Genomic DNA, 25,293 nt, shown 5'->3' on the forward strand with positions numbered 1-25,293 from the left:
TAGAATAGTTAGGGTTGGAAAGGAACTTAAGATCATCCAGTTCCACCCCCCCCTGCCCTGGGCAGGGACACCTCACACTAAACCATGTCACCCAAGGCTCTGTCCAACCTGGCCTTGAACACTGCCAGGGATGGAGCATTCAGAACTTCTCTGGGAAACCCATTCCAGTGCCTCACCACCCTCACAGGAAAGAGCTTCTTCCTTATATCCAATCTAAACTTCCCCTGTTTAAGTTTTAACCCATTGCCCCTTGTCCTATCACTACAGTCCCTAATGAAGAGTCCCTCCCCAGCATCCCTATAGGCCCCCTTCAGATACTGGAAGGCTGCTATGAGGTCTCCACGCAGCCTTCTCTTCTCCAGGCTGAACAGCCCCAACTTCCTCAGCCTGTCTTCATACGGGAGGTGCTCCAGTCCCCTGATCATCCTCGTGGCCTCCTCTGGACTTGTTCCAACAGTTCCATGTCCTTTATATGTTGAGGACACCAGAACTGCACACAATACTCCAGGTGAGGTCTCATGAGAGCAGAGTAGAGGGGCAGGATCACTTTTCAACTTAATCAAATAAATTTTGCTTTTCCTTTAATGCATGGTTTAGTTTTCAGACTAATTTTGGTAGGTGGAAGAAACTGAAGGTGTCTCATTCTTGTGAGAGCAGACGCATCAAAAGGAGCAAACTGGTCCACCCTCACAGTACCTAAAGTTCCAACTCAGCACCAGTGGTTTCATGTCAAATCTGTGGATGTTCCTCCAGTAGATTGCAAAAGCTTTTCTGAGGGTTGATATTGTAGCTGTCTACTTAGGAAAAGTGTCTTCTAGTGGCAAGTCTTAACCAGATTATTGTTGATGTCCAGCAGAGCAGAAGGGATAATTCCTTAAACTGAGCATTGCAAGCTCAGTCTTTCTAACATTCCAGGATCTTGGAAGGGACAGTATGAGGAACGGGCTGAGATTTTGCTTTGTGTGACTGGGTCATAGATAAATAAATGACATTCTGATGTGAGTGGCACCAGTCTCTCCTATAAGGCTTGATGGGACCACTTGATGGGCAGAACTGAAGAAAGTAGCACTGTTTTTTCTGGGGTGCCTCACTGTGCCCTGCTCAACAGCACTGGGATGAGGGCTTAGTTTAGCATCAAGAATACAAGCATCCTATAGGGTAGTATTCCTCCTAGAGTAAATCCAACCTTTTATAACTGCTTAGGCTTTGTAAGGGAAGCCGTCAAAGCTAAATAGAAATTCTTATGCCACCAGAATTCTATCATTATTAAGAGCCAGTGCATCACTGGTCTCTCCTGAATGTAACCTGTTGGCTTCCTGGCCTGGAAAGTTCTGTCTCTGCTGTTCTCAATGGCAAATCTGAATTATCTTGGGATAATTCAGGAAATAAAGTACTAAAGAGTCGACTTCAGGGAGACAAGGTAAGGAGCACCCTTTCACCATCTTGAACCAGGTGGAAAGACCCCTCATCAGGCCTTCCAGGCTAACATCACAACAGCATTCAGAACATGGAAGTGTCCCTGGCATTTATTTAAATATCAAGAGTTTAGGCATAATTTCTGTAAACAGAATCATAGAATCATAGAATAGTTAGGGCTGGAAAGGACCTTAAGATCATTCATTTCCAACCCCCCTGCCATGGGCATGGACACCTCACACTAAACCATGCCACACAAGGCTCTGTCTAACCTAGCCTTGAGCATCACCTGGGATGGAGCATTCACAACCTCACACTAAACCATATCATAGAATCAGAAAATGGTTTGGGTTGGAAAGGACCTTAAAGCTCACCCAATTCCAACCCTCTGCCACAGGCAGGCACACCTTCCACTAGAGCAGGTTGCTCCAAGCCCCATACAATTTGGTCTTGAACACTGACAGAGATGGGGCATCCATCTCCTATGTTGATGTACTGAATATAGTGCTTTTTTATCCATGCTCCTGCTGCTGCAAGGCTCTGCAGTTTGGTACTCTTAGCTTGATGGATAAATTTGTTATCCTACAATATATCACCCTCTTTGTGATTCTTACTAGACAAAACCTTTTTCTGAATATATTTTGTCAAGTTTCTTTAGACTGAATAACAAGAGAAACGTTTGTGCAGCAAACTCTTCCTTCAAGTACTCAGACAGTTTCTTTATACGTATTCACAATGCTTTCAATTGGTTTCCTTGGGTATCTAAGAAAAATTCTCTTCTGATGTTTCCTATTGTTTGTCTGAGATTGTCTTTGTTTATGCAGTCTGGCAAAACTTAAATAAAAAAGCTTTTTCTGAGAAGTTTTAAAGGCTGTGTTCCCTCATACAGGGAGTTAATTTGAAGTCATCATTAGTTTCTGCTCTTAGGGGTCATTTTTAGTGGGAGATATGAAATGATTCAAGTAATATTCTCTGTGTAGGACAAGCAACTGCATCTCAGAGCATGCTATTACTTAGGACCATTAATGAAGGAGGTGGAATCAGCAGAAGGAAGGAAGACTGACCAAGCAAATGGCTCTGGGATCTCTTGGGGTAAGGCAGGGCAGGTGACCTGTTGCTCACACTACATCTGCAGTGTTTGTTCTATGCATGATAGAAGGATTTCATTTCTCCAGGCTTTCAGTAAAAGGCACTTCACAAAGCTCCGTTTTACATACTGCAGTGAGAATTAATACATTTTGTTTTACCAGCAGATGTGGTCTACAACTGTGCAAGTTCCATATAAATAAGCAGCGCAGAGCACAAAGCCTCACTCAGGTTTTAAAGTCATGTTTAAGCTCCAGAGTGCAAGAGTCTGGTTTTCGCTAATAAAAAATGCAGCACTCATCTCCTTGAAGGAATTACCATGGCTGACAACCAGATGGCACTTCCGATTTATCTTCTCTGGGACACGCTGGAGACTTCCCCCCCATCCCCTCCTCATCTAGGCTACTGATGTAGGGAAAATTCTTGTCCACTTCTTCATCTCCAGATGATCTCTTCTTGATGATGAAGCAGGGAGGAGGCATCAAGGTTTTCACAAATATGTGTGGAGACATGACAGAATGACATAAAAGAACATGCAAAGAATTGTGCAGATGACAGAGCTGTAACAGAAAGTGGGATTTTTTTCTTCTTTTGATGGGAAATGCCACAATTCTTGAATGTTTAGGTCGTTCCTCCACAATAACACTCACTTTGGGGAAGAAGTGCATTGTTGCACATGAGAATGGCACAGTGTCGTGGTTTAAACCCAGTCAGGTAATTCGTTCGCTCACTCCCCCCCCCCTTTCTTGCCCTCCCCCTGCTCTCGGAGGGATGGAGAGGAGAATTGAAAAGAATGCAACTCCCACGGGTTGAGATAAGAACAGTTTAGTAACTAAGGTATAACACAAATCACTACTGCTACCACCAATGATAATAATGATAAAGGAAATAACAAGGGAAGAGAATACAACACCTCAGCACCAGCTGACCGATACTCCAAAATTTATGTGGCCAGTATTTACCATGGAAAATATTTCACAATTTTAAAAGAAAAATCTTTTTTTTCCTGTTTAGGTTAGGAAAGATGAAAGCACTGAGCTGAAACATAGCATATTAAAACATGTAAGTTGTGAAAGAAAGTATTTTATTCGTAAGGGATGAACATACATTATTCCAACTTACAACTTTATACCACCTTGTAAGCAGCCTTCCAGTTAAGCCATGAATTTTCCTTTAAGTCTGCATCGAGAGCCTCCTGAAGTCAATAGAAAGCCTGCTGTTGAATTCTGATGGGCTTTGGGTTAAGCTTTAAAAGAATATATACCCTTGCTTGAGTGTGTGGTTTGTATTTTGATGAATTGCCTCTTGTATTCCCACAGTTAATTCACAGCATTATTGGAGAAATAACCCCAAATCTTGTTCAGTCTCTCCATCTTTTATAGGTATTGCAATTTATAATACAGCAATGATCTGTCTTTCTTAAATTTATAGTAACATTGTAAAATTATATAAGGATCATGCTTCACAGATTTTGTTAGCACTTACCTAATGCATATATCCAATGGCACATTTAATTAACAATAAATCCCACTGAATAATTGCATTTCCAAAATGCTCCTATTAGTTATTACAACTCATCTATTGCTACATGGTGGACAAGAGGTAAACAGATCATGGAGCCATGCTCTGGAGCTCATCCCAGGTATTACATAGGGGACATCAGGATCAAGATTAGTTTCATCAGCAGATATCAGCAGCACATACAGTCAATGGAAACCATTGCTCTCAAGCTATGTGAAAGGCTGAGAAAGAGGTCAGGGTGTGTTGGTGGCTACAGACTGCATAGGATCATGATTACCCCTTGCAGCAGCAATAGCTGTACTGGTATTTGCACCCTGTAGCAGCAGCAGTAGCAAACTTGACTCTTGTCAAGAGCTTTTGTCCTGTCTAGCCCCTTTTTCTTGAGGAAGAAAGACACTGCTGAGCTGCTTTGCAATGGCTCTAAATCAGTGTATGCTTAGAAGACCAAAAACGGTATCATCTAAGGGTATGGCCTTGTATCTATAGTATTTTGTTTCATTATACCCCTGCTTTCTACTGGAAGAAGATTAGGACTTAATTTCTGTCTCAGCCACATGTTCTTGTTATGATAGACTGCAGGCCATCATAATCTTGATCTTTATTTTCTGGCTCCATTCAAACAAGGCTATTCATGTTTAAGAAACGTTCGTAACATACCTGTGAGAAAACAACACTTACTTTCCACTAATTTGAGAGGTCTTTGTGTTGGATTACTTTTGCTACAAGTCATGTTTTTGACGGATATATTTGGACAGTTTAGAAGAGTTAATCATCAAAATTCCAGCAGGGAGAGGAATGAGGGCTTGAGAGAAGGCAGCAAGGGCTCTTAAGTCAGCTCACATGGGTATTCTGATCGGAAATTGTGTATGTTAGGTCTTGGGAGGTTTTGTGGTGCATCTTCTGCACGAAGGTCTTCCAGCAGACACAGGGTGCGATTCAGCTTTCCTAATTTTCTATTTCTGCAGTGTCTCAGAGGAATGAGAGAGGAAATTCTGGGCAAGATTCATCCTAAAATAGATATCTGAAGCATATAAGGCAATTCACACTCGGTCTTTGTGAAATGGATCCTAGAGTGACTAACACAGATGTACAGAATGATATCTAAAGTCAAGCAAGATGTGTCTCATAATTGCATCAGCGATGGTTGTGGTCATTACAGTAGAAATGACTGGTGGTTATGTGCCTGTTGTACTACCTGGGAATAAAAATTGCTGAAAACAGCAAAAAAAAAGGTCTTTCCAATTGAACTCTGTGACTGGCAAGTGTGCAATTAAATGGGCCATAAATGGCAAAGCTTTCTCTGGGTGTAAATTAAATCATGTCTGGTGTATAACCCTCTCAGATACCAGATTGAAGGTAAGTTATTTTAAGGACCTCCCAGGCTTTTCACCATAAAGTGGGATGTGAATAATTTTGATTTCAATAAGTGTGATAAAATAAACATTGCAGAGAGATCTTTCATGATCAGTGACTCATTTCTGCCTAGAATTAGGAAATAATTTTACTGGATTTTATCTTTTTCCTTTAAATGAAGGGAATGGAACAACAGTTGTACCCAGGATGCCAGAATTTGTCCCTTTAATTTAAGGCTGGTTCCTAATCTTAAAAAAGAGAAATTGTGTTTGTGTGTGTGAGTTTAATGAAATGGCTCTCATCCATAAACACAGCATTATGAATGCCTCAGACACTAGCCGCAAAAGTAATCTCTGCGAATAATCACCTTAATAATGATTTTCATTAATCTTTGTTCAGAGATATTTTCTTTGATTGAGATGAAGAGGAACAGTAGGTAGTACAAATTCAGAGCAATGCCAGGTACATTCAGAACATACTCTGAGGCTTTGCATTATAAAAGCTCCTTCTGATCTGCCATGTGTACAGAGGAACTGGCATGGTCCCTCTTAATAAAAGAGTAACACAAAGAACTTTTATCAGAATAAAGGCTGTGTTCTCATTAGATATTGCAGCATGGCTTCACTTACTATGGAATTTTCCCCTTGTAATTTTCTGAGTTCAGTGCTCCTACAAGGCATGGGAAGAAAATATTCACAGACTGCATGACAGGTAATACCAGGATTTGAACTTCTGCTTGAATGTAAAGCAGGACATTTCCACTGCTTCAGGAAGAGAGTGAGACTTACACTGCTGAGAAGGGAAACCCAAGAGCTTCCATCCTGAAAGGCACTACTGGGGAGCTGGCAGCTAAGAGGGCTTGTTCCTTTTCCTTTATGTCCCCTGGCTTATCTACCCTCATTCTGAATGCAGGAAACTCTTATTATCGATGCTGTGTGTGCAAGGTGCTTGTCAATCAGGAGAGGAGAACAAAACCTCAGCTTTTAATCCAATTCAATCACCTATCAGTAAAATTAAAGATTATAATTAGAATATATTATTATAATAATTAAAGACAGTTCCTGGGACGTGAGATTAGACACTAACCAGTTTTTCTGGTTTCTACACCAATGGCTGGTGCTTGCTAATATTTACCATATTGCAACAGAATAGACCCAAAGCGTACTAACCCAAATCCATACAAACTAAAGTTCAGTCACACTCACGTACTTAATACTTTCCACAGTTTAATTGTCTTAGTGTAGGGCTAGCCAAAAGGAAACACAGGGAGCATCCTGGGAACACCAATGACATGCGCTTGCATGCTTTTATTGTTCTATTTATTTACCTTTAAGACATGAAGCGTTGGGTTCATTCAGAGACTGCATATGACTCCTTTTCTCCCTTTTGTAGTTCAGGAGACAGAATTCATGTAATTCTTTTTAATCTCAGGTTGCAAAGGCAACATCCAAGCTGCATTTCCCCTTTGTGCTGTATGTTCTTCAGGGACTGTAATCTTACCACTATGACCCAAATAGACACCATGGTTAGTGCCTTCCAGGCCTAGGTATTTATTCTTCTGTAGTAGCATAAATCCAGAACAGCTTCGGAATTTTACTTTTCTTGCCAAAGACCATTTCCAAGAGGGAGTCCACTCACAGATGTTCAGTTTTGTAGGGTAAGAGAATGACCATTCTGTGCCAGTAGATTTCAGGACCAGGAACATTTGATTTATTAGTATAGATACAGCTCTTTCTGCTCATAATGTTTTTTTCCCATCTCAGTGTTCTCCAAGTTATTATTTTTAATTATCTGTATTTTGTTTAAAGAAAAAAAGAGGTGTTTTCATCAGAACAGATAATTACTTGGTAGATTTATTCATTTCTAAAGATAATTTAATTTATTAAGATTCATGCTTACATTTTTAGTACCTCCGTCTACCTAGTAATTACTATGAAATTAATTTCTAACTATTCTTAAGCCGTGTTTGTTCTTCTTGTACATCTAACTTGCTATTATTTTCTGTGCCATTTAGATGAGAATGTGTCTGTTTGCCTTAAGAAATGAAGTACTATACTAAAAAATCTTATGAAACAGCCCGGAAAAAGCCCATCATACCTTGAAGGCAGTGTCAGTAATACATCTGTTCTTCTTGACAGATGTTTGTGCAGTGTGCTTTTGAGACTTGAAGTGTTGGGGGTTTTGCCATCTCCCCAGACAAATCTTTTCCGGGCTCTGTGAACTTTACCTTTACAATGCTTTAGCAGGTCTGGCCTGGATCATTCTGGTGGTTTAAAGCTGTTGCTTTCTGTCTTCTCATCACAGATTTATTGTCTTTCCTCATAGGGTATTCCAGACCCCTGATCTTTCCTATTGCTCTTCTTGACCTTTCTCCATTTGATATGTTTTGGTTTCTTTTGATTGATTGACTTTTGTTGTTGCTTTGTGTTGCCCACTGTAGTGTCAGTCATGCCTGCTTAAAAATGTGTCAAACCTTTGTCATCCACCTTCATGAAACTGTCTACAAAGATAAAACGTGACATAGCTCTCCATAACAGGAATTATGGAGATGGATGTTTCTGTAACACAGTGACTTCTTGCCTTACTGTATAACTGAGTTGAGATCAGGAAATCGATGGCAGAAAAAAGTGGTTTTCAAGAGGCCAAAGACCTCCTCTGCAAACTCTGAGATACACATCAGTGAGTGAGAGGGAAAACAAAGTGAATTGAATTGTTCTGTTGCACCAGCCATGAGAGTCAGTTGCAAGTATTGTCACTGCCAAGAATACCCATATTCCATTACATGTATGGGTCTTTGAATGATGAATAGAAGATAGTAAGTCAAATAAGCACATCTGAGTACAGAAGAAAACAAGCTGCAAGTATAAATGTGGCAGTAAATTTATACCTGATGACGATGTTTCTGTTCAGTTTTCTGATTTTAGTCTTCTTCTAACAAAGGGGAGGTTTAGGTCAGATCTTAGGCAGAAACTTTTCCCTGTGAGGGTGCTGAGGTGCTGGCACAGGGTGCCCAGAGAAGCTGTGGCTGCCCCATCCCTGGCAGTGTTCAAGGCCAGGTTGGATACAGGGCTTGGAGCAAGCTGCTCTAGTGGAAGGTGTCCCTGCCCATGGCAGGGTGTTGGAACTGGATGAGCTTTAAGGTCCATCCAACCCAAATCAGTCTGGGATTCTATGATGAAATGATTCTGTGGGTGTCCTGTCTTTGCCACTGTTGAAAGAGTTAAACAAATGTAGATCTTAATATGCCATTTCCAAGGTAATGTGTGGAAAATCAAGGAAACAAGGGAGAATCATGTGACAGCTTCTCTAGTAATATTTCTTCATTTATGTACATTTATTGTTTTGTATTCATAATGTATCTATCAGACTTCTGCAGAACAAGCTCACTGCTATGTACATTCTTTGCTTTAACTTCCACCCTTTTAAACAGTAATTACAATGATATTCTAAACGTGTCAGTCCTGTGAGGATAGAAATGTGCTTTTATTACAACAGTTAGGCATTTTGGGTTTGTAACTTCAAGATAAAACATCAGTCATTTAATTTCTTTGCTATACAATCAAACGCATAAAGGCTTATCTGAAGCTCCTGCTAATTGGTCCCTGTTAATTTGTATAGAGGCATGTTTGATAACAGCTAGAATAAAAGCAAGAGAGTAAAATTTGAAGCTGTCATTCAAACATTCCTGTACTAAATGACTCTTCAGATTAGGTGGTGTGTGCATGCAAATGGAACCAGCTATATAAGGAGCAGGACCAGAGATTTTATCCCTTCAGAAACTGGCAAAGTGAATAAACACATAACTCTGTGAACACTCTTCAGCACCTGAATATTAACGACACTGTGGTCTTCTGTGAGCACAGACTATGCATGTTGTCTCATGGCAGTAAATGATTTAGGATCAGAACATGAACATAAAGCTTAGATGTAGGTTTGAAATGTACCTACACTGAACAGCAGTTATACGGAGCCTTTATTATATCAAAGCCCATCAGGTTCTGCAGTTATTTTCTGTGGACAGGATTTCTCATATCACATTGATCACGTCTGGGTTTAATCTTCCTTTTTTCCCTGCCAATTTTAAGCGTTTTGCAAGTACTGGCTGAAAATCAGTCCTAAGTCATAATCCAGCCCTTTGGCTGGTCCTTTCAAAATATATTGCCCTTAATTGCTTTCCATTAGGAGAAGAACATTAAAGGTACAGTCAGTGACAGCTGCCCATTAGAGATGAACCAACAGGACGTGTGATCTCTGAGCCGCAAGAAAGACATAGATAGACATTACTGTGTCCTGAAGGTTAAGCAAACTTCTGCCTGCTCTGGTTTCTCTTCAATTAAAAGAAAACATGAAAACATTACTGGGGCTTGAGGTGACTCACCTTGAGAAGAAATAATTGTGTAACCTTTATTGGAGCACAGGAAAAGTTAATAGGGGAAGCGTTGTTTCCCTGGGTAAATAAATGATGAGTATTCGTAAAGTGCAGCCTGAGCTGAGAATCATATTCTCCTTTCAACTAGAACCACATGCAGCAGCAATTTATTAATGTTCTAACACTGGCACACTGGCTTTCAAATAGGTTAAATGTAGCACGGCGTGTATAACATTAAGTATGGCAATTAAAACATCTCTGCATCCTATTCCTGATCAAAAATTACTGTCGCTATATATACACGCTGCTGTCATTAATGTTTCCGCCCTTGAACTTGAACTTTGCTGTGTGTGATGTCCTGTCAATTCAGTGCAATTACACTTATGTTCCCTCATTTGGTGAGCTTGCCAGTTTATGGTTCAGTTGCTGGAGATGGGGAGGAAATTGGCCCACATTGCTCCTGCTGATGAGACTGGGAAGAAAAACATCATGTGAAGCACATACATTTAGGCAATTTTATCATTCTTAGGGCAACAAGGGATGAATCAGAGTATCGTAATATTTTAGGAAAAGGGAAGTGGAGCTTTTCCCCTCATCCTCCCAGGGGGTTTTTAAGATGATTCTATAAGAGATATGCCAAAACCTCTAGTGCAACCATGGGGCAAGAGTTGTGAAGGCACACCAGCAGCACACAGGATGGATGGGATGCTGTTAGCCTCATGTTTGTCTGTCTTTGATATCCCGGTGTCACAAGGGCAGGTACCCATTTCAAATTAAAGACATTTACCTTTTCACCATGGTTTTTTTCTAATAAATGAAGTACATTTAAATTAACTTCTTAAAATTTCCATCAATAAATGCTGTCTTACCTATACAGAAAAAGCTGAGTATGGGGGATCATGGCAAGGGAGAAGGAAGGGTGGCTGTGAGAAAAAAATGGGAAAGAGATAGCTTGCGTGAGGAAGAGGAAGAGGAGAAGGAAAATGACTGCTCCTGTGGAAGAGCTGGGCAGCAAGAAAAGCAGGTGTTTGTATGAGGATAAAATCCCAATGTCCAAAAGTAGCTGTTGACAAAACAGGTCATCTTTTCTCAATAGCTAGGCAAGATTGTCTTGACTTCCTGAAAGAGGACTAAGGAGGACACGTCTGCTTGCTTGGATAGGTGAGGTGAATCTTTATGCAGTGATCAGCCCTGTTGTCCCAGAGGGGCATATCAGGAATACCTGCATTTGAAATCCAAGAGTGCAATTCTGAATATAATCAGTCAGGGCTGTTTTGCTTCAGGAGCCTGTTTCTCCAGATGTGCAATGATAAACACGTTAACTTCCTTTACAAAGGTGTTTGGAAGGTATAAATAGGAAGTTTTATCACATCCCTTTTGAGGCAAAATTCAAAGCTTATTTTAGTAACCTCCCAGTTCTTTTTCTGCTTTTGACTGCTTTCAAGATTACAATCCTGCTTCTGTTGATGTTTCCAGGCTTGCAACCTCAAGCCTGAAAATCACCAACTGCTTATCTCTTGTCCCTGCAACTCATAACTCAGCTTCTGCTGTCCCTAGTTACACATGCATGGAAACGCCAAACAGGCTGTGCTACTGAAAGGAAAGAAAACAACTCGGTTAAACTTGGACCTTAATGCTACAAACATCAAAATGTTTGCGTGTTACAAGTTAAGGCTACAAAAAAGTGTGGGCAGGATGGATATCTTAGTCATAACATATTTTCTTATGATGAGAATTTCTGTCAGCTGCAGTTTGTGTGTTATCAGCATCTGTCACTGAGGGCTGGGCTATGATCCGTAAGTTTTTCAAGTAAAAGGAAACAGATTTTCCTCCTAAAAATCAGAAATAGCCAAGCTGTTGTTTGGAACAAACCCCTTCATTTAAAGCAATCTTCTCCTAGCAGTTAAAGAGAGGCATTTATTTTCTGTGTGTTTTTCTGAATTCCAAATGTCACCTGAAGTCTACCCCTTTGGCTGATAGCTGTGATTTCCTCCATGTTAGTCACTAGGGTGTCAATACTGAGTAGCATGATCAGATTAATTTTCTTTCCAAGAGTACAAGTGTCAGCATTGTCTAAGCACACAGTGATTCTTAATATGCTGCGAACAGTTTATTTACAGCTTTGAATGACTGATGACTAAAGAAATAGCAGTACACCCTTACACCCCCCTTATCCAATGATGAATTCTTTTGAGGAGCTGTTATGATATGCACAGTGCTGTTGTGTCTGTTACTTTCAAGATGGAAGCAGTCAATAAATCCAATGTCCTAAACAGTGAACATAGTGTGCCTGATAATGTCTTGAGTTACCATTATCCTCCTCAGTTGGAAAAATGAAATGACTCTTCAACAGAACACTCTGTTTCTGAAGAACTCGGTAGAAGACCATTTAGGTAATCAAAGTTAACAACAGCATCAGAGGTTTTTTGATGGCATTTCTTATTTATTTTTGTTTCAAATATTCTTTCTAATTTCCATGGGTCATGTATATACATTAATCATAATCCTGTCTCGAATCTGACAGAATTGTTCAGATGCCGTCTCCATCTGCCAAGGGCTTATGCTCCACAACTCCCAGAATGCATCTAAATCCTCATTTAGTGGTTGTCATGCTTCCAGGGGTAGGCTTACCTGAGGAGCAGACTAAGTGCATGGGGCCAAGTTCCTCAGCTGAAAAGACTGAGAAAAATCAGAGAGCACTTGTTTATGAAGCCCACAGCTTCCATTTAAATAGGTATCAAAACACTGGGAATTAAGGACAAGTTGTATTTCCTTAAAAAGTCTAGAGCACTGATTCATTGGAAACCCCTATCAACAAGTGCTTCTTTAAAATAAAGGAAGAAGAAACCTTACTAAAGTTTCTATTTATTCCCTCCCTGTGAAGTCTTCAACAGTACATGGTAATCACTGAAGTATAATTTCTTGGGTCACTGAAAGGAAACCATAAGACACTGTACATTATAACAGTATAATGGCAACAAAATAGGATGAAATGACAGTCTTGAGGGCTTGTTTCAGCTGCAAAAAGATATGCTTCAGCTATCTGTCTAGCTGGAAATGAATGACTCGAGCACTTGCGCTCCATGTTACAAAGTGATGTGACATCAAGCAGCTCTCATGTAGATGTGATATAACAACAGTTTATTATTTCAGACTCAGAGCCACGCAAATTCAAGATGATTTATGTGCAATTTGTGCCTTTTTACTCCTGTACATGGGTATCAAGTCTGTTGTGCATGTGTCAGTCTGCACCTTGCATACTTTCTCATACTAGGAGGGAGTATGGTATTAACTGATCAATTAGCACACCAAATGTGTAAATGCTATGTACATAACCTTGATTTGTTTGCTTTCATATCAGTTAGGAAATACAAACCTATATAGAAATAGCAGTAGGGCAGAAATCCTGTAGAAGTCAGTGATATTTGTATATGCAGCTGTTAGAAAGGATGGAGGACGGTCCTTGAACATGTATAAAAAGTGCAAGTTTCCTGGCAAATAAAGCCCCCTCAGAGAATATAACAGCCAAGTAGGTCTTCATGATAAAAACCAAGAGACAGAGTCCAACAGCACTAAACCTGGGTGTAAGACAGACTTCTGTCCTAGAGCTACCTCTGAGAACATGTAGAACTTAGGGCCCTAAACCACTCATCTCTCAAGCTTGACAGGGATTACAGTCATCTGACTTCAGGAGTCTAAAAGTCAGGCATCTGTTCTGAACTAGCTGTCTCATTTCCCTTTATGATCAATGGGGAGAGATCAGCAAGGTGATGATTCATTCCTCTTATCTTGGTCTGGCATGAATCATTCTTTCCACTTCTCCATGTAAGTTATTTTCTCTATCCTGTGCGTACATTCTGGTCTTTCAATTGCAAAGCACTTCCAGCTGGGTTTCTCCAAGCCAGGAAAAATCCAGGGATTGCTACCAATGAAGAAATCACAAATTTGTACAAAAAACCCCACTGTCCTGCAGGTACATGCTTCACGTGCTTCATTGAGAAGACAGATAGGGCTGTCCCTGCGGTGTGATGTGCCTGACACCAGACAGTGGCACACAAAGGTGTAAATGAAGGTGACTTAAAATGGATGTTCAGCCAGGAGGAGACACCAAGCTCCAGAGAAAGCTGCAAGATTAGAGTGCCTGACCTTGTAATTTGTAAATCTGGGGCAATTAGAGCAGGGAAAAGATGTTAAACCTACAATCCGTGCCCTGCTTTCGGGTCTTCTTTCAGACCTTCTGGATAAGTTAGAAAGAGGTTTTTATACAAACAACATATGCTGTTGTCTTAGCCTTTTTTCACATAATTCCCTTCTCTTGGCTCTCTGTCTCCTCTCTGGTGTCTCATTCTCACAGTGCAGCACTTTTACTCCGCAGCACATGCAAGGGATAAAAATCATACCTGCAGTTTTCACATCTTGCAAACTAAAGCACGAAGTTTCTTTCTCAATTCCAGTGACTTTTTGAAAGGCTTTATTCCCCACACACTCACACACCTCCCAGCCCATATCAGCAATCAGAAAGCGTCCTGTCTTTTCTCTAATTAATGATCATTCTTTTCAGGCATTGCAGATGTCTTCACATATGGCTCATTACCCTTAAGACAGAAACGATGTAAGAGTTAAAGGTTTATTTCACAGGGTGCTTTGGGCAACCATGAAGGATGAAGTCATTAAAAATACTTTTAACTAAAGCAAGAGCTGCTGCACAGACTCATATTTTCCTTCTTTTGCAATCTTGCATGGTGGTTATATCTTTTGAATCAAAGCTTATGAGCCTTTGCTTATGGTAAAATTTGCCTGGAACAGACAAAAATTGAAATAATAGCAATAAACCTTTTAGGTTCCAAGGAATTTACTTTTTTTTGGTAAACTTTAAATCAATAAAGTGAATTAATTAGAAATGTGTCTACGTGCGTGTTGATGATGAGCTGGCAGATCTACATGAGTTTCCAGAATGCTAGGTCAATGAATGAATCGTAGGAGTCAAAACAGGGAATAAAGGTTGAAGTTCAGTTATTCCCTACTACTTGAGTGTACAAAGATTACTGAAACTAGTATCTTATTTTCACCATTTAGTTTAATGGTAGGAGTTAGTTTCTACTTCTGAAATATACTTAACTAAATTAAGGTGAATAATGAAACTTTCTAAACTGGACACACAAACAGCAGTTAAAATATGCACTCCATTAATATATGTACTTACTTGAATATATAAGTTATATATTATTAGCTTTGCAGTCAAGTCAAAAGTGTTGCCACTACAATGACTTTACACCTGACATTTATTCTGAGTTCCAGATGCTTAAATACAGGCCTCAGAAAGTGTCATCTTCCTCTTTGGAGAACTCAGCTGAGCCAGCAAAGCTCTGTTGTGGATTTGGTGGTCCCTGTAAAGCTCTTATCACCTCTGAGTCTCTGTGGTCTCTGTTATGGAGGGTGTTTAAAGAATAAAATTTGAGACTTTAAATTTGGTCTAAATTGTATGGAAGAGCAAAGACAGGTTTGATTTATTGATAGAGGCGATGATCATCCACCAGATACTTTTTAGAATACGAATCCAAATTACACTGGGTTTTATATGGAATCAGGTACTTTTAATAAGTATGCTGATAATGTGGATAAGATTAATACAGAAGAAGGGAAAGGAAGGTGTCTAACTTAAACAATGCACTAACTACTTTAACCAGACATTCACTAATGAGAAGTTGAAGTGCTACCTGGAGTCCTAGAAATGCTGAAAGTTTCACCTCTTGCTGTGGTACCACCAAGAACAAATTATAGCATTAATTATTTGGAGAGACTCGTCATCTAACCCAGTCATGTGGTAATAAGTGGGGTGCCACCTTCAGGAATAAAAAGTCCAATGTTGGGGGAAAAGGTTGCTCCTATAAAATACAGCTGTCCTGGGATCTGCAAGTGCTAAACTCACTCCTGTAAGGGAAAGAAAGAAATGGTAGCATTGTTATAATGACTCATTATTTTTCCAGCTCTGATCCCCTCCAGGGCATCTCCTGGTGATTCTTCCCCAGTATTCATCAGGATCAGCCAGAATATCCTAGGTAAAGAAATCTGATAAAAATAGGAAGATGCAGCTTTATAGCACTGATAATAACAGACAGAAATCCAGCAGTGCTATTGTTACCAACACATGTGATGATTTTCAGTATCACAGACTGTCTTACGGCCATAGTTGCCCACCTGTATCAAACCTCTCACTGGGATTTGACTTCAGCCAAACGTACATTCCCATTAGCTGATCTGATCCAACCAGTGGCTCTTTTCAGGAATGATTGTGCAGCCTGCAGCTGTGAAGGAACTCTGTATACAAACATAGTCCCTGTTCTTCATCTATACATGAATGTCACTTGAGATCAGATCCATTTGGTGCTTCCATGTGCACATTAAAAGGTATAAAAGGGAAATCTGGTCCTTGCGTAACTCCATTGGTGAACGACTCAGCTCTTGCAGGAAAAGACCTGATCAGAAGTGATGGGAACATTATGAATATTTTTAGGAATTTTAGCAGATTCCTGCCTATCACTTCTTTCGGGCAACTCTGAAGGTTCCAGAGGTGCCAAGGGAAATTCATTTATATAGAGAAATTATAAATTCTTCCATATGTGGCTTTATTTCCTAGTCTTAGTTTGAATCCATATTGCACCAAGATTGGAACTGAATGTAAATTGGCTATGGCTATGAATAAATACATCAAGACTGGATGTCTTTAGTTCCTTGGACTTTATTATGTTTTAAGGTGTTTTTGTCTTTGAATGCTGCCTTGATTCAGTTGGGGTTAGCATTAATTGCTCATAGCTCTTTTGTTAAGCATGAAATATTAGGGAAGAGTTCATTTTACCAGTCCTTCTTGGGTGTCGAAAGTTCCTGGCTGTACAGAAGTCTGGGAATGGAGACATGCACATAAGCAATGTCCATAAGCAAAGTCATGCTGTGTGGAAAGGCTTTCCAAATGTGCATGCTCTTTTTAGTGAAGGATCATAATTCACTGCAGGAGCTCAACTGTGCTCCACAGGGGGTTGTAGGCACTCAGAATTGATGAAGCAGTTTAACACCCTTGATAGCTCCTTGGAGACTCATTTGGCAGCTTCAGCAGAGGCTGACAGGAAGGTTGTAGGCCAGTAGCAGAACCTTACCAGTGCAGCTTTAAAGAATGTATTGCATTTCATGTGAGTTCATGTAGTGTGGATAGCTTAAGGCTCCTTAAGCAAAGGAATTCAGAACCATATTTGATGAGAATAAGGGGCTTGTTTGAGAATCAGTGTTATCCAAAGATAATGATTTATTGTCCTGTACTGAGAACAGTATTAACTTTTCATATGCTTTTGGAATCAATTTCCATTGAATTGGAATAATTTATATCCCAGAAACTGGAATGTCTCTTGGTGGTGTTCAAGACAATCAGTAATTGATGATGTCCTCATGGTGTGGCATCTAAACTGAAGATCAGGCTGAGCATCTGTGAAGGCTGGGCCATAAGCAGTAGATGACAGTTCTACTTAAGCAAACCTGTTTAGGTAATTTGAGTGTCTGTAGCCTTACTGAATATGCATTGAAACCTCTGAGGCTGACTAGATGGAAGTATGCCATTACCATGATTAAAAAACATAGGATAGAATCACAGAATCATAGAATGGTTTGGGTTGGAAAGGACCTTAAGATTATCCAGTTCCAACCCCCCTGCCATGGGCAGGGACATCTCACACAAAACCATCTCACCCAAGGCTCTGTCCAACCTGGCCTTAATCAGTTGGCTTTTTTATGTGTCATTAATCATAAGCAATTGTAAATAAGGAAAGTATCGGTGATAGTTTTAACAACTGGACTATCTAAAACTGAGCAAAACGTTCTTACTTAAGGCACTCTTCCACTGTATGTCTGAAGAGTTTTCTTACTGTGTGACAACTTGCATGCTTCAGGTAGATGGAAGAAAATAATTCAGGACCTGTTTCTTCTGGTGAGGTGTTAATGGTGAAGACTATGATCACTGCTTCATCGCTGCTAAGTTCCTAACTTTTATAGCAGCTCCTCTTACATCTTACATTAATGACCTTGTGTGTGCCTGGTTTAGATGTAAGCTGTGGTCTTATGCAGAGGTAATATGTTAGATGCCTGTAACTATGTACTTCAAACTGAGGTGTGTTAAGTGAGGAATGAATTAGGCAGCCGGGGAATTTTTAAATAGAGGGCCTAACATCCAATCCAGATGCCATGAGAGAACCAGTTCAATTGCTGGTTTTGTACATTCACTGAGTCTGAGGAGTGAGCAGAGATAGAATTATGGGTTTCTGGAATACTGGTGAGTGTACTGCAGGCATAATGGCATGAAAGCAACAAAATCAATTATACTGGTTACAACAGAGAGTGCTAAGATCTGCCACTAGTACCAGTCAGTACAGTCTCTCTTGGTTGTTATGGCATCCTCTTGTTTTGCAAGGGTGGTGGAGAGAAAAGACCACATTTTTAACCCTGAGATCTTGAAAGGGATTTTTAGGCAGGAGCTGGTATGAAAGTTGAAAGTTGGAAGACCATGGTTGGAATTTATCTCTCTTTCCCTTGAAAATAGTTACATATTTTTTTTTGTCGTGCTCCTGATAGTAGTTCCTGCATGAAATTCACGGCTGCTGGACACTTGCATTCAGCTATAGCCATACAAACCTTTTTTGCTGGCAACAATGAAAACAGCAGGAAGGATGTCATTTGGCTTGCAGAGCTTTTATTGAATGTGAGAGAGAAGAGGAATCAAGCTAGCTCTTAGAGGCTGCATTATTATCTATGGAAAGCTACTAGAGCAAAAGAAGGACATGGGAGAGTTGGGCTATGAAGACCTGAAATACAAAGTATAATGAGAAAATATAATAGAATCATTGAATCATGGAGTATTTTGGGTTGAAGGGACTTTAAATTTCATCTAGTTCCAGCCACGGGCAGGGACACCTTCCAGTAGACCAAGTTGCTCCAAGCCCTGTACAACCTGGCTTTGAACATTGCCAGGGATGGGGCAGCCACAGCTTCTCTGGGCACCCTGTGCCAGCGCCTCAGCACCCTCACAGGGAAGAATTTGTTCCTTATATCTAATTTAAATCCCCTTCTTTCAGGTTAAAGCCATTCCCCCTTGTCCTGTCCGTGCAGTTCATTGTCAAAAGCTCCTCTCCAGATTTCTTGTCAGCCCCTTTAGGCACTGGGAGCTGCACTAGCAGTGCAGCTCTCTCAACCTGTCTTCCCAGGATTTCTTCTAATTGAATGTTAATAAGAGATGCACCATTCTAATGAGCAGGTGAAGATAGAGATACAGTCCTTTCTAATAGATATGTTGTAGTTGTGATAACGAGAAGCTATTAGCATTTTTCTTGATACCAATTAGTCTGTTGATTGGTTTGTATTCCCCTTGCACCATCAGCACTTTTGTCTATCAATAAGATGTTGATTTAAATTTTAGTGTTCCTACATATCCCTTTCAGCTGCTTAGCTGAAAAAAAATAATTGTATTGATTTAGTAATGCCATGCTTAGTAAGCAAGCTACGGTTACATATTTTATGCCTCTCCCTGTTTTATTCCTCCACAGTATTAGGGCTTGAACCTGCAGAACAAACTCTTCAAAAACGAAGAAACAAAATTTAACTTCTGAGAGTTAATTCTGCTTTTCTGAGCCATTCATACTACAGCAAAGTATAACGGGGAGCTTACAGAAGATGTTTACCTAGAGGGGAAAAAGAACAGACTTCCACATAGCTTGAAACCAGACATTGTCTCTGGGACCTTCCCGCAGCACAGAGTGGCATCTAGTGGCTGCAAATACAGTAAATTTAGAAGTTTTAGTAAAATTCATATCCTCCCAGTCATGATTTTTTGTTAAATGCATGAACACAGTCCTGTCTAGTCCTTAATTAATCAGCTTGTGATCCTTAAGTTACACAGCACCCAAATTGAAAGGAGAAAACTGCCCTATGCCTTGCTAATAGCACACTGTCTGATTTGCAACCGGGGCTCATCCAATGTTTTTCTTCAAGCATCCTAAAAATAACCCTGTCCTGAAAAGAAACTACATCTTGTGCAATTATGAATATGAATATCTTAAAAGCAGAAATATGAATATCTTACAAACTACAAAGAATAACTAGAAAAATTAGAGCAGTAAGACTCCTAAACATCATTGCTGCTACTGAAACAACCCAAAAGCAACACTGAAGAAAACTCAGGTGATGACTTTCCCTTCATGAGTATCTTTGTGGTTGTATTACCTTTGACAGACCTGTGCTCTTTTAAGTCAATCCAAAGTTTATTTAGCCCTCTTGTCTCTTTCATACATGAAATAAAGCAGGTCTTACAGCATTCAGCCATATTCAGTGATACATCTGGTATCACAAGGCAAACACACAAACATAAGAGAAAAGCACATAAACAATCATTTGGGAGTTTAATTTGGGGCTTAGAAAGGTATTTTGCCTCATGCAGGGGATTAGCTGACCAAGTGTGAGTTACAAGCAGCTTCTGATCTCTAGAATTAAATGTTCAGCATCTTGAATTTTATCGCATGGCATAGCATGGTATATATTACAGACCTTTCATCACTGCAGGGTTTGAATATGTGTTGAAGAAGTAAAAAGCAAAGGTAATACCCCATATTATTCGTTCCACAGGTAAGAAAATCTTTCTCCAAACATTCCTGGTTTGATACTGCATCAGAGAGCAGCATCATTTGCAGAGTGGCCTGCACTGGAGCTGGCTGAGCTGGAGGCACTGTTTGTGCTCACCTGCAGCACATTTTTTGTTCCTTTCCTTTCTGAAAAGAAATCTATTTGTCATTCAGTTGGATTTGATGAATGGTTTAACCCTTCCTGACTGCTCCATTGCCCAACGTCAGCGCAAGCCAGGTAACCAAAGGAAGCAGCAGTCATTTCCTCCTACCCATTTCAGGATGGACATTCTTTACAGCACTGACACCTGCTCCGTACAGGTGCCCAGGCAGTAACAGGCTGTGACATTTACAACTTCTACACAATATTCACACCGCTTCATTGCCATTTCTGCAACCTGGATTATCAAAAGGACACCATCTGCTCTCACAACTGCTTCCCTAGGAAGGCTTCACGCAGGTTGGGAGCGACCATGATTTGTTTTAAAAAGACACTGCAACTCACTCTGTTTGCATTTTGCATGGTTTTAAGGGCACAGAATGAATCAAGGCAGATAACTGCAATACTATTTTGGGACACTTAGTTCAAGTGTGGGAATTCCCGTTGGCTCGTGATCAATGGCCCCTTCCTTTCCCAGGCAGTGGTGTGAAGCTGGCAATGCTGTTAGCCTGTGTTTCCCAGACTTGCAATGGTCTTGGGCAATCAGAAGACCCCAATGTGGTTGTGGGTGGCTAACTCATGATCATGTGCATATGCTTATCTAAGATAGGATCATTATTTATTAACTTATTTATGAATTTATTTATTAGAGTAGGAATATACATACCATTCACAGGGGATTTTGCAGTCTGAGGAAAACAGAAGTATAAAGTCAGATGAAATAACTATGCTCATCATTTCTACTTCAAGTTCTTCTGCTGATTTCGCTATTTTCTTTGGAACAATTAAGTACATGCTGAAATTTCCACTTAATTTTAAATCAAGGAGGTGTAACGGTTCTGCACTATGAGGATATTAGACAACAGGTGGATCTGCTTTGTAGGTCATACTATACCATAGGGACATAGGCTACATTATGCAACCAAGCATTCGATATATGTAATTATTTTCTCTGCTTCGTTGCTGCCTGTAACATGGACCAAATTTGCAGCAAAGCTTGAGTGCTGGGTTTGCTGGGTTATACATTCATTTGAGTAGCAGAAACTTCTGCTTTTTGGAAAATATTTGTAACTGTGGAGCTGCTCCAGAGAACTGAACAGAGAAGGCTGAAGATTTAGCATGGAAGTAGTACAGAAATACAATACATTGGAAAGAAAAATCCACATCTATTCAAAGTGAAGCATGCCTAGCCTTTTCTATCTGTGCTAGCTTTTGTCTTCCATAATCTGCATGTTACATCTTGAAAGTGGCTCCCCCAGACAAGCTCTTGCTGAGATGTACTATGCAGCTTAGTTCCATTAGCTTTATTTTTAAAACATATTTGAGTAGTTAAAATATGTATACACACACTGCATATTTTATCTATCTACTATTATTAATAAGAGCTCTCCAAGTCCACTGGTATTGTTTCTGTTCTGCTCTGTAAATATGGTTCTGAAGTATAAGTACCTTGTTTTGCCAAAACATTTAAATTACTCTGTTCAGATTCAACTCTTCCTTGGCACAAAAGAAAAGGAGAACTTCTGGGAGATTTCCTTTGAAATTCTAGGGCTGATTATTTCTTTCTTAAACTAATTTTATTTCATTGTTGTGGGATACTCCTGACATCCCTCTGTGTAGCCAGATGTCCCTTAATTCCTCCTAAATACATGGACTTCTTTGGTGTCACTTCATCCAGCCCTTGCACATTGCTTGTAGTTTTGGGTGTGCTTTCCACAAGTCTAGTATGTCTCCTGAGAGGCCAACTTAAAATGGACAAACAAAATGGGTATTTTAGGTTTATGTTTTTTTATCAGTTTAAAATGTTGTCTCTGAAAGTCCCATCTCACTTACAAGGCACTTTGGCAAAATGCAATTGCATTGATATGAGTCATTTGACGGAAAGAGGAGGGAGGTTTTGTGGGTATTTTATCCTGATGCTGCTCATCCCTATATAGTGACTTTCATAACCCCTTTTCTCTTCTTCAGAAAGACCAAAACCTAGGAAATGAATGAATTGCTTCCTGTAAAAATCTCATTCAGTATGTTCAGTAATGGTTATGGGTTGCTACTAAGTGGTGCTTGAAATACATTAGCCTGCCTGATGTTGTTAATCTTCCTCCATATCTGTGGAAGCTTTGAGATTGACTTCCTGCACCTATTCCCTCTTGTGCCTGCTGCCTCTCTGACCTGATGAGTGAGTTTCCCTTTGCTCATCCTTACAGGAGTCAGCAAAAGAGGGATATATTGCACCTCATTAAACAGACAAAGGAAAATGTCATGAGCCAAAACCTCAGTACAGAGAGAAAGCACTAGGAAGATCAAGTTGCAGGATCAGCAGATAGATACTATGAAGTTATGGGTTCAGCTGTCCAGTTATGGTCTGGCCACTAAAATGGATGAAAGTGGAAATGTAGCTGTTGCTTTTTGCTGCAGACAGTTGTGCCACAATAGCTCCAGCACAAATCCCAAGTATAACTACAAATCACCTCCCCCAGTAAACATCTGGACAATGCACATGGGGACATGATTTACCAGATTTATTTATGGAGGTGCACATATCTATAATCAGTTCTGTTTCAAGGCCCATAGGTCCTGAGCCCTGGGTGCCAGCTGATACGACTTTGACCCACCAGCGAAGAGCAGAGATTTCAGAAGGTCTCAGTATGGGGTCTTCTCTAGCAGCTGTCAAATTCCCACCCTGTTTTGAAGAGGATACTGGGCACAGCCTTTCTAAGAGCAGCAATCTGTTTTTTTTTCCAGAGGGTATTCCATGTGTCTGGAAAAGCAGTTGCTCTCTGTGGAATGATATTAGCTGCAGTACAAGATAGTCAGACCTGACGGTACAACCTAATGATATATCACATGTGCTGAAGGTCCACTTAGACTTTTAACTCCATGGGACCTGGAGAACTACTCTTTCATTTGTGATTTTTCCTTCTGGACCTGTAGAAAACATGAATGGCGATGAGAAAACATCTTTGCTTCTTCTTGCCTCAGGACAATCTGTCCTGGAAGCAACTGGTAGGAAAGGGCTCCCCCTCTGCACTGGATTGCTTTGCCCACTCCCACATTCCTTTTACATTAATGCAGGGACGGATGCATTTTGGAGCCCTTTAACGTACCAAGGGCCAGGTTCTGACACCAATACTTGGGTTAAATATTTCATCACCACAGGTCTCAGTCTCAGTGGAGGTACTGAGGACAGTAACACCAGTGGCAGGATATCTGAACGTGTCCCTTTGCTGCTTAAGCAATGAATCACTTTGAAAATCATAACTATGTAAGAGTCCTCTTACTCCTGATGAGCAAGTATTTACACAGATCAATGAGACTATTGATGAAAAAATACTGAAAGCAGCAAGGGGCTGTCCGTTGGGTGCTAAATTCTCAGAATTTAGCTTTGAAAGAAAAGCATTAGGAAGACATCTATGTCATAAAAACAGATCAAAACTTTTAATGAACAGTGAAACCACACACCAGACCTAATCACGGTAATTAGACAGCACAAGGAAGGCAAATACTGATTCTGAATACTTATTTTAGTCTAAATGCAAAGATGTCTCCTTTCTATGTCTTGGGGAGATTTTTTTGTTATGTGAGGAAAATTACAACTCCTGTGAAATTTGATGAACTTCCAAGTTCATTAAAGAGAAGTGGCAGAAAATGAAACCTGAATATGAAGAACAGGATTGGGATGACTTGATGCAAGTCTGTCCACTTGTAACTTAAAATCAAATGCTGCCAAATATGGAGGCTGTAAAAGTACCCCTACTTTGTGAAGTTTTAATAGGTTTGTTCAGGTAAATGCCTTCTCTGAGTACAGCCCTGGTTTCTCTTCCTTCTTCATTTAGTATGCAGAAGTGGGTGTATTTTGAAAAGCTAAGACATAGTACCATGCTGATACTACAAGTGCAAACAGGCTATGCTATCTGAGCTTTTGCATTATTTTTTTAGACAGTCATGCTGTAACCAGGAGAGCTTTAACACTGGCTTCAGTGAGTGTAAGTTCAAACCAGTGGTGTGTGGCTCAGCACAGTCATTAGCCGATGTGTCAGTATTCCTGGCACAAAGCCTTCCCATTTCTAGTGATGAGAGGCAGTGTGTTCCGGTGGACTGAAGAAGGCTTGCAGCCAAACTGCTGAATCCCCATTATATGTGTGCTTCTGACTCCTAAGTCCTGCACGCATCCTGAGTCGCTGATATGTTGCAAGGATAAAATGAGGCTAGACAGGGCAGAGCACTACAGTGATTAGCTAATGCTAACAAAATACAGAGTTCTTGCTAACTGCTCAGTATTTCTTTTGAGAAGGCAAGTCCATCCCAATTTAGCTGCATTTTGGCTTGCAGAAGAAAATTGAATCTCCAAGAAAGCTGCCGACCCATGACTGGAGTTTGGGACAAGCAAAGCAAGGACTCCAGCAGACAGGCTGAGAGAGCTGGGCTTGTTCAGCCTGGAGAAGAGAAGGCTCCAGGGAGACCTTATAATTGTCTTCCAGTATCTAAGGGGGGCACAAGAAACCTGGAGGGGAATTTTTGACAAGGGCCTGCAGGGACAGGACAAGGGGGAGACTGAGCTGAGCTCTTAGGCAGAAGCTCTTCCCTGTGAGGGTGCTGAGGTGCTGACACAGGGTGCCCAGAGAAGCTGTGGCTGCCCCATCCCTGGCAGTGTTCAAGGCCAGGTTGAATGGGGCTTGGAGCAACCTGCTCTAGTGGAAGGTGTCCCTGCCCATGGCAGGGGATTGGAACTGGATGAG

This window comes from Pezoporus flaviventris, unplaced genomic scaffold, assembly GCF_033815535.1.
Source record: "Pezoporus flaviventris isolate CSIRO_AGI_PZ_B2104156 unplaced genomic scaffold, CSIRO_AGI_Pfla_v1 ptg000025l, whole genome shotgun sequence".
NCBI classification, from domain to species: domain Eukaryota; kingdom Metazoa; phylum Chordata; class Aves; order Psittaciformes; family Psittacidae; genus Pezoporus; species Pezoporus flaviventris.